At 42.9% G+C, this 10,491-nt stretch overlaps 1 protein-coding gene across 2 annotated transcripts in view; it reads right to left on the bottom strand.

Moving 5' to 3' along the window:
• Positions 1 to 10,491, bottom strand: part of LOC309537185 (interferon-inducible GTPase 5-like) — a 64,824-nt gene that overhangs the window by 26,483 nt on the left and 27,850 nt on the right. The gene's annotated exons all lie outside the window — the stretch shown is intronic.

The raw sequence follows: 10,491 nt of genomic DNA, 5'->3' as shown, positions 1-10,491 counted from the left end.
TTCATTCATTCATTCAATAAATACTGGTACAATAAGAATACAGTGGTACCTCGGGTTTAAAACTTAATTCGTTTCGGAGGTGCGTTCTTAACCTGAAACTGTTCTTAACCTGAAGCACCACTTTAGCTAATGGGGCCTCCCGCTGCCGCTGCGCCGCTGGAGCACGATTTCTGTTCTCATCCTGAAGCAAAGTTCTTAACCCGAGGTACTATTTCTGGGTTAGCGGAGTCTGTAACCTGAAGCGTCTAACCTGAAGCATCTGTAACCCGAGGTACCCCTGTATACACAACTGTATATTAATGTATGATAATGCAACAGTATTTTTTCATTTTCACTCACTCTTTTCTTTCTTTTTTCTCATTCTATGTCTTTTTATAAATGAAATTATTATTATTATTATTCCTCCAAGGATCTCAGGGTACTGTGAGTGCTCTGGTGGTGTTTCCTGCTTGGCAGGGGGTTGGACTCGATGGCCCTTGTGGTCTCTTCCAACTCTATGATTCTAGGATTCAAGGTGACATACATAGCTCTCTCCATATTATCTTCACAACAACCCTGTGTGGTAGGTCAGGCTGAGAGGTGGTGACCAGCCCAAGGTCAGGGAGCGCCATTGCTGACTAGGGATTTGAACCCAGCTTTCCCAGTTCCTGGTCCAACACTTTAACCATTGCACCTCTGCTAACTGAAAATCCTGGGGATTGCACCCGTGACATTCTGCCACTGAGCTACAGCAGTCCTTCCCTAGGAAGAGAGATTGGTGGTTAAACAACTCTCTTTTGTTGTTGTTAAAGATTAAAATCAATGGGAGGTTTTATTCCATCGTGAATAGCAGGCATAGTTGGAGTGGGAAGAATTTCAGCCGGGGTCACAGCAGGAGCCAAAGGGTTAAGGCCATCTTTCCCGCCAGGCCACAGTCTCGGTCTGACTCTGGGGTCCACTGCACTGGCTGCTTAATGAAAAATCAGTGACAGAACTCTAAACCAGGTGTGTTTAGTTGGGCCTTAGGGGGAGCCGGCCTTCCCCACCAGGCGGCACTCCTCCCAGGTGTATCCGTGATGCAATAATTTTGTGCGAGTCGTGACCTCGATTGTGCAAACTGGGCCTGGTTGGCAGAGCTGTCCTGGCTGAATAGGGAAGGGTGCAATCTATGCTTGGAGCGTCATCGTAGGGGTGGATGCCTCTGTGCTGAGACGCACAGGTGGTTTCCCCAGGGCATATCCAGGCCTTGTGAAACAAATCACATTCCGGAGGGAGCAGGCAGGACCTAGAACGAGGAAGAAGGAACAATAATATGGTGGACATCGGTTATTGATGAGGGAGAAGTTACAGACTTCCCTCATGCTCAACCTGTAGGTAAGTTAACAACTTTTTTTGCTATTCCTGAAATGGAAACTGATGGATCAGCGCTCTTCCTGTTCTGGTTTGAGTTCTTGTGCATGTTCCCTATAGACAATTTTAAAAAAAAACACAAAAAAGCATCTCAGACAAAAGTCTTAGCATCTGTAGCTCAGTGGTGGAGCACATGTATTCAGTGCAGAAGGTCCTAGGTTCAATGTGAAGGCAGCCCTGTTTAGGGAAGTTTTTAATGTTTGATGTTTTATCGCTTTAAAAAAATTATTAGTGTTATTATTCTGTTGGGAGCTGCTCGGAGTGGCTGGGGAAACCCAGCCAGATGGGCGGGGTATAAATAATTTATTATTATTATTATTATTAATCAATCCCCAGCATCTCCAGGCAGACCTGTGAGAGACGCATACAGTGGTACCTCGGAAGTCGAACGGAATCCGTTCTGAAGTCCGTTCAACTTCCAAAACATTTGGAAACCAAAGCGCGGCTTTTGATTGGCTGAAGGAAGCTCCTGCAGCCAATCAGAAGCCACGCCGGACATTCGGGTTCCAAAGAACATTTGCAAACCGGAACACTCACTTCCGGGTTTGCGGCGTTCGGGAGCCAAAACGTTCAAGTCGTAGGGTGTTTGGGATCCAAGGTATGACTGTGTTTGAAATCCTGGAGAGCTGCAGCCAGACATTATAGACAGTGCTGAGATAAATGGACCAATAGTCTGACTTGGTATGAGGCATATTCCCATGGGCTGGGAACATTCTTCTTTCGCACTGAGGAGACACTTCTGCAAGGACACACATTTCGTATTTCATCTTGCGGGTGCAGCCATTGCAAAGAAGATGCAGAGCAGCCTCGGCTCAAACCAAGCCCTGAGTTGTGCACCTTTTGGGAAGGAAATGTACAGCAATCCATTGAACGTGAACACGTTTATAAGTACCATAGACTTACGTCTTCCGTTCTGAGCGCCAGCTGCACCCAGGAGAACCAAGGAAAAGCAGAGGATGGGTGGAGACAGCATTGCAGGTTTCCTTTTGAAATCTCGGTGTGCAAAGCCCCACTCAAAGCTTGACGCCTCAGACTACAAGAAGGGATGACCTGAGGGTGGAAGCAGAGCTGCATTGTAGCGATGATGGAGAAGGGATAGAGAACTACCTGAGGACTTGGTGACATTGGGCTGCACCAGCCTTCTGCCCACTAGTGCAAGATCCCTTGCATTAGCAGATGGCAGAGTTTCAAGCTGGCGTCATAAAGCAATCCAACGGAACAGTTGCACGTGCTGCAAGTTTTGGTAATGTCCTTATTATACTTAGCAAGCTGCCTTAGACTGAGTCAGGCCATTGGTGTCTCTAGCTCTGCAATGCCTCCAGGGAGGAATCCACATCGTGATCAACTCCCGCCTGGAAACCAATGTCCCCACTGCGGAAGGACGTGTGGATCCAGAATTGGCCTCCACAGTCACTTACGGACTCACTGTTAAAACCGTGTTTATGGAAGACAATCTTACTCGGCTACGAGTGATCGCCAAAGAAGAAGAAGAAGAATTCACACTTACCCCTTGCCCCATCCTATCTAGGCACAAGTCTGAGTTTTCCTGGTCTGTGTCAAATGGGTCCCCTCCCCCACCGCTTTCTGCAGGAAAACCTGATCTTCACTGCTGAATCAGGGCAGACAACAAGGATTTAAGGCAGGGGTCTCTTTCAGCCCTATGTGGAGATGCCAGGGAGTGAATCCATGCCCTTCTCCATGCAGGGCAGATGTCCTACTCCTGAGCTAGGGCCCCTGAGTTTTCCCATCTTCAGCAATGCCCCACCTGCGCAGTAAATACAGTGGTACCTCGGGTTATGTACTTAATTCGTTCTGGAGGTCCGTTCTTAACCTGAAACTGTTCTGTGTGTGTGTGTGTGTGTGTGTGTGTGTGTGTGTAGATTGATTTTAACATATAAATTATAAAATGTACCACAAAGCTTATCACTTATACAATCTTTTTAGACTTCCATCAGCACCTCTGATGATCCACCGTTTTAACCACTTCTTAACTTTATATTGCCTTTACATCTCTTAACAAATCATCCTTCCCCTTCTCCATTTTTGCAATACTTCCAATAATACTCCTCACAAAACTTCTTGCAAACCTACAAACGTTGTCTGACCTTCACAAATACTTTTCAAGTAGTCCGTAAATTTACTCTAGTCTTTGGTGAATTTCTGGTCCCGCCGGTTTTGAATCCTTCCTGTTAGTTTATCTAGTTCTGCATAGTCCATTAACTTCATTCTCTACAGTATTCTTCAATCGTCGGTAATTCTTCTTGCTTCCATTTTTGGGCCAGTAATATTCTTCAGGATGAGAACAGAAATCGTGTGGTGGCAGCGTGACAGCAGCAGGAGGCCCCATTAGCTAAAGTGGTGCTTCAGGTTAAGAACAGTTTCAGGAATATTACTAACCTGAAACTGTTCTTAACCTGAAGCACCACTTTAGCTAATGGGGCCTCCTGCTGCTGTCACGCTGCCACCACACGATTTCTGTTCTCATCCTGAAGCAAAGTTCTTAACCCGAGGTACTATTTCTGGGTTAGGGGAGTCTGTAACCTGAAGCATCTGTAACCTGAAGCGTATGTAACCTGAGGTACCACTGTATACTGCTAAGTGGCTTGTAACTTAGTGTTGTGTTGGACGCAGCCCATTAACATTTTCATGGATGAATCACTTCCTTTGAAGCAACAACACAATACAAAAAGAACGTATATAATTGCCTGCCTGCACGCAAGAGGACATATTTAACAATATTGCGTATATCGAAGCAATTTCAAATCCAGTACAGATGCTGACAGGGGCAAAAAAGAATCTCCACTTAGAAGGCTTGTTGAAAGAGGAGTTGGATTTCCCCCCTCCCAAGTGAATTCATGGAGGACAAGGTTGTCCATGGACTCTAGCCACAATAACTATGTAAAGTTGCCTCTGTTGGAGACAGGATGCCTCTGAATGCCAGCTGCTGTGGGTCGCAAGCGGGGAGAAGCTTGTGGGCTGCATGAGGGACTGCATGCTGAAATTCCTGCATTGCAGGGGGTTGGACTAGATGACCCTGGGGGGTCTCTTTCAACTCTATGATTTTCCTGAGCATCTTGGCCACTGTGAGAGCAGGATGTTGGACTAGGCAGGCTGGTCACCTGAACCAGCAGGTGACGTAACGACAATAAAAAACCACACACACAACCACAATAAAACCACCATTAAAGGCAATGGCTTAAAAACTTTGTCAGCATTAGGGACAGATGAAGCTGTCTCTTTTGGTTTCTCTGTGTCTCGTTTCTCGGATCTTCAGTTCTCCACATTCCCAAAGCAATTTTTGTTTTTCTTTAAGCCCTCAGGAAAGTTCACGTACAAAGAAAATTCCTGCCAACAAGAACCACATTTTTGTTGGCACATTCTAACATGTACGTTTTTGCAAGCAATTCCCCACCCCTTTGCATACTCTTTGTAGGTAAAACTTTTGTTACCGTCTTCCTCCTTTGCTTTGCTACTGCTTCCCCCTGAGGAAATCGGACTCACCCGCCACTGTTTTGCAACAGCTGGTCTCAACACCCAACTTCTGGGTGGAGTGGGGAGGTTAAAGAGGGAAGATTGATGGGTTGATTTTTGGACTAGAGGAAGGTTGAGGTTTTGTTTATCTGTTAATTAATGGGTCTGGTTATTGTTTTGTTCATTATTTGAAATAAAAAAAATTCCTTCCAGTAGCACCTTAAAGACCAACTAAGTTAGTTCTTGGTATGAGCTTTCGTGTGCATGCACACTTTGAGTATTTTTAAAAAATGGATTCCATGTTTATATGGAATATTAATGTATTAATGTCTTACGTGATTCTCCCCTCAAGGTATTATATACTGTATATCTTTTTTTTGCTTTAAGTCACTTGGAGACCTTTGGGTGACAAGCAACTGAGAATGAATGAATTTCTGCATGCGTTGTTTGGTTGGAGAACTGCACACTGCAACATTCAGAGATATCCAAATTTTGAATGAATATTGGTTTGAGAAGTACAAATCGGGTACAGTAGTTTCTTATTAAAATACAGTGGTATCTCAGGTTACATATGCTTCAGGTTACAGACTCCGCTAACCCAGAAATATTACCTCAGGTTAAGAACTTTGCTTCAGGATGAGAACAGAAATCGCGCTCTGGTGGTGCGGGAGCAGCAGGAGGCCCCATTAGCTAAAGTGGTGCTTCAGGTTAAGAACACTTTCAGGTTAAGAACGGAAACAGTTTCAGGTTAAGAATGTGTTTGAGATAAGGACAATTGGCCATAAATCGGCAGCAGGGAGGAAAGTAGTCTACCAGCTGCGGGAATAGAAGTTTCTGGATTAACTATCTGTAGTCTGGATTCAGAGTGTCCTTCCTAGGCTAGCTGGGGGAAATGGCAAAGATGGATTGTTTACTGGAAGCCGAATCACAGGACAGAGTGGTGCAGTGACTTTTGGAAACACTGGGATAAAGGATTCAACACAATATATGAACAGGAAAATATCATGGAGGGAAACTGTCACACGCAGGAAAGAATAAGGATTACAGTTAGAATTCTTCACTTGAAATTTTATAGATTACCTAATATACCATCGCAAATAGAAATCACAACTGTAGCTGTTAAATAAGGAATTATTATATCTGAAAGGAATGAAATGGAAATTATTAAAATTTTGGAACGCAGAAAAAATGTAGAAGAATGAAGCCATCAGATCCAGCATGTGAGAGGGCCAGTTTAATTAAATTGTATAATTTGACATTTGAATAATTGGTATTAATAACTGTATTAATTGGATAAAATTGGTATTGCTATAATGAGGCTGCTATTGGAACGATATTGGAAAATCAATAATAATAATAATAATGATAATAATAATAATAATAATAATACCTACATAAGAAATGTATTTTCCGAAACTGATAAATAAAGTAAGTTATGAAAGAAAAAAACACTGCAGTACAAGACTTAGCTTTTCTAGAACTATTTCCAGATTAAATTTTAACAAAATGTCCAGCATTAACATTTTCAGTTCTGAATGTCTAACAGCTGCCCTGTTTCAAATATGTATGAAATTGCATTTATTCTAAGGCTGCCAGAGGCAGGATAACGGGCATATATTTGTCAGACCTAACAAGGTTTTACTTACTGAATTCAAAGAATGGCTTACCTAGCAGTTGTTCCTGAGAATCCCAGTGACTTTGTTCTTCTGTGGCAGGTAAGAAATGCGGAGTGACCACCAGGTCAATCTGTATGCCCTAAACTTCATTTGCTATTGAAAGAGTGATAAGTTTCTTTTGGGAGATGAGAGCAGTTTCTGAGGCGGCACCCTCACATTCTAACATTAAATGAGGCATTGTGCAATATGAAAAGGCTTTCCTGGTCAGTGAGGTTGTCACAAAGCTGCAATTGGGAAACTGACAGTGCTTACCTCTGTTTCACCTGAGAGGAATCCCTCCCTATTTCATACCTTGTTTAGCAGCCTTCATTGTTTGCAAAGGTCGATGTCTCATAGGATCAAAGAGTTGGAAGGGACCGTGAAGAACATCTGGTCCAACTCCCTGCAATGCAGGAATATGCAACTGGTCTATATAGGGATCGAACCTGCAACCTTGGTGGTGTCAGTAAAAACCCATGCATATAGGCTTTGTGGTTGGTTTCTGACTAAAAAGTCCCGGTAGTGCAAGGACTTTTGGCTGCATATGGTGCATGTTTTTCCTACTTTCCTTTTAGATGCTGATTTTCTTCTTTTGTAGTCGTACCTTGGTTTTCTTTTTTTTAAAAAATAATTTTTATTCATTTTCCAAACAAGTTTTATATAATCAACAAATTGTTTTACACTCATGCTTCAATTTTTGACTTCCCTCAGTTTCTCTGTCAATCTTTCGAAAAATTTCTATTTATTGACGCATTTCTAAACATAATATTGCTTTTCCCCACTCCTTTTCCTCTTACTCTCTTTTTCGCAGTATTTCTTACTATTTCACAGAGTCTCTTCAAAACCAACAAGCGTTGTCTGTACATCACATATATTTTTCAGATATTCTGTAAATTTCCCCCAGTCCTCGATAAACTTTTGGTCTTTCTGATATCGAATCTTCCCAGTCAATTTGTCCAATTCTGCATATTCAGTCAATTTCCTTCTCCATTCTTCGTCGTACCTTGGTTTTCAAACAGCTTAGTTCTCGAACATTCCGGCTCCCAAATGCCACAAGCCCGAATGCCACAAGTGACTGTTCCGGTTTGCGAACTATTTTTGGAAGCCTAACGTCCGATGGGGCTTCTGCGGCAGGAGTTTTCTGCAGCCACCCAGAAGCCTCGCCTTAGTTTCTGAACATTTTGGAAGTCAAATGGACTTCCGGAACAGATTCCATTCGACTTCCAAGGTACGACAGTATTGCATGTCAAAACTCAATAAGAAGAAGAAGAAGAAGAAGAGTTTGGATTTGATATCCCGCCTTTCACTCCCCTTCAGGAGTCTCAAAGCGGCTAACATTCTCCTTTCCCTTCCTCCCCCACAACAAACACTCTGTGAGGTGAGTGGGGCTGAGAGACTTCACAGAAGTGTGACTGGCCCAAGGTCACCCAGCAGCTGCATGTGGAGGAGCGGAGACACGAACCCGGTTTCCCAGATTATGTGACTACTGCTCTTAACCACTACACCACACTGGTGTAAAGAACAATTTAATTTACAATGAAAATGCAAATGAATACATCATCAAATCAATGCACTAAAAACAAGATAATTCATTTTGGCAATATAGACATGCCATTTCAAATTCATTATAAAATAACCATTAGAACATATCAGTTAATATAAATTAAACACAAGAAATTCCAGTAGAAATCACATATTAAGAATAAAAAAAGGAGCCACTGTATCAGTTAGATTTCCTGCCATAGGTCTAAAACAGAATCAGGCAAGGGTCTTAGCTGGTCAGATCTTGTCATACTAGAATGGTTTTGTCCTTGCTGAAAAGCAGCAGGCTTATATTTCTCAATAAATGAGAGAGAAGGCATTTGTTGTCCATCAAAGCATGATATGTTTGCTGGAAGGAATTCATATACTCACTCTGGATGATTCATGGCTGAGTTCTAGGTGTCACTGGGTTCTGTGGAATGAATTAGGCATATGCAACTGATCCCTCCTTGAAGCAGGCAGTAAGTACACTGGCATCAGCATGGCTTTGGGGAAGGCTTCTCACTGCTTAGCCAAATCGGAGCCAAATTGCAAACATTAGTTCCAGGGCATGAATCAAGTTCCAGTTGAACAAGTTACTGGAAGCAATAGCAGATCGATCAGGGGCCTGGAGATGTCTGGGGGGAGGGCGAGGATGGAGAGATGGGGTAGGAAGGGAAGGAGGGAGATCTAAAAACTCTTTTTTTGAGGTCAAAAAAGGAGCACGACACAAAACTGTAGAAGAAAGTCAGCTGGAGTGCAAAATGTTTGCATGCAAAATATGCAAAAGTTCATATGTCACATTGCTTTGTATGTGTGTGTGTGTGTGTGTGTGTGTGTGTGTGTGTATAGATAGCAGAATATTTTATTTTACTCCCAATAAAATGCAATTAATGCATCAGTTTGGCTGCTTTTAAGGAGCTAAACAGTGATCAAAATGGAAGTGCTTATTTTTAAGCAGTAAAGGTAAAGGACCCCTGGACAGTTAAGTCCAGTCAAAGGCGATTATGGGGTTGCAGTGCTCATCTCACTTTCAGGCCAAGGGAGCCGGCATTTGTCCACAGACAGCTTTTCCGGGTCATGCTACCAACATAACTAAACCACTACTGGTGCAACAGAACACTGTGATGGAAACCAGAGTGCATGGAAACGCCATTTACCTTCCTGCCGCAGCGGTACCTATTTATCTACTTGCACTGGCATGCTTTCAAACTGTGAGGTTGGCAGGAGCTGGGACAGAGCAATGGGAGCTCACCAGCAAAAGGTTAATATATATCATTAAAACAACTCTTCATGTATGCAACATTAACCCTGCCCTTGCAGGTGCCTGCAGTGCCTGGAGACAATCAACCAGAGGAGGAATGACCACTGGGAGGATTGCAGAAAGAGAAATGAAAAATACCTGTTGCTGCCCCCCCTTCTTACCTCTTTTTCAGAACATCTATAGAGGCACTGCTGACCAGCTTTGTGCTCCAGAGATGTTCTGAAAAAGAGGTAAGAAGGGGCAGCAGCAACAGGTATTTTTCATTTCCCCACAGGGGTTGTGCTTGTTCTAGGTGGGTGCTAAAATTAGAATGCTTATATTTAGCTTGCAATAAAACTTTCAAAAGACATTAAGCGGAAACGCCTCTTTCTGTTGCAAAAGATTACCTCTTGGCCCTGGCATGGTTCGTGAGCCTTTATCGTCACCGTATATCATCTATAAATTACCTAATATTATGTGTCATTGCAAAATAAGTTTTAAAAAGCAGATCCCTGCCTGCAGGTAAGCAATATGACTACAGATCTTCCTGGGACTTTGCCACACATTGTGCAGTGCAGTTTAATTCGTACCATTTACAGTGTTCTTTCTGTAAACAAAAACAGGCAGCCATTTTGACCCCCCACAATGAAACAAATGGTTGAAACTCCCCATTGTCAACCACGCATAGAGGGGTAAATTGTGGGTGGGGTGGTTTAGTTCTGTCCTAATCCCACAATATAGTAGTATTTCACCTCAGCCTTCCCAAAGCAAGTAATGCTTCAGAGGTTTTGAACTACAACTCCCATCAGGTCTAGCCAGCATGGCCAATGAAGCCCAACACATCTGGAAGGCATCAGTTTGAGGTAGGCTGTAGGGATCTTCCAGATGTCCTTTTTATTGAGCATTCATATCTTAGTTTATACTGGGGTGATTATACGTGATCCCACTTTCTATACCCTTTGCATTTGCAAATGTTTTGGGATGGTCATTCTGCTTCGTTTGCAATAGGCACAGACTCCATAGTTTCCTGCTAAAGCCCAGCAACTTTTTCGTAACACAAATGTTGATGGGTGTGTGTGTTGCCCACTTTTGTCACCCTACAGAGCAAGAGTGACCTTCCAGATGGCAATAATAAGTGAGTGACATTGGGGAACTATTGCTGAACTCTTAATAGAGTGGAATGGTATCTGGATGGCCCACTATAAACACACA

Source organism: Podarcis vaucheri (genome assembly GCF_965113315.1).
Source record: "Podarcis vaucheri genome assembly, chromosome: 7".
NCBI lineage: Eukaryota > Metazoa > Chordata > Lepidosauria > Squamata > Lacertidae > Podarcis > Podarcis vaucheri.
The sequence above is the reverse complement of the archived record's forward strand: the minus strand, read 5'-3'. Positions and strand labels throughout refer to the sequence as shown.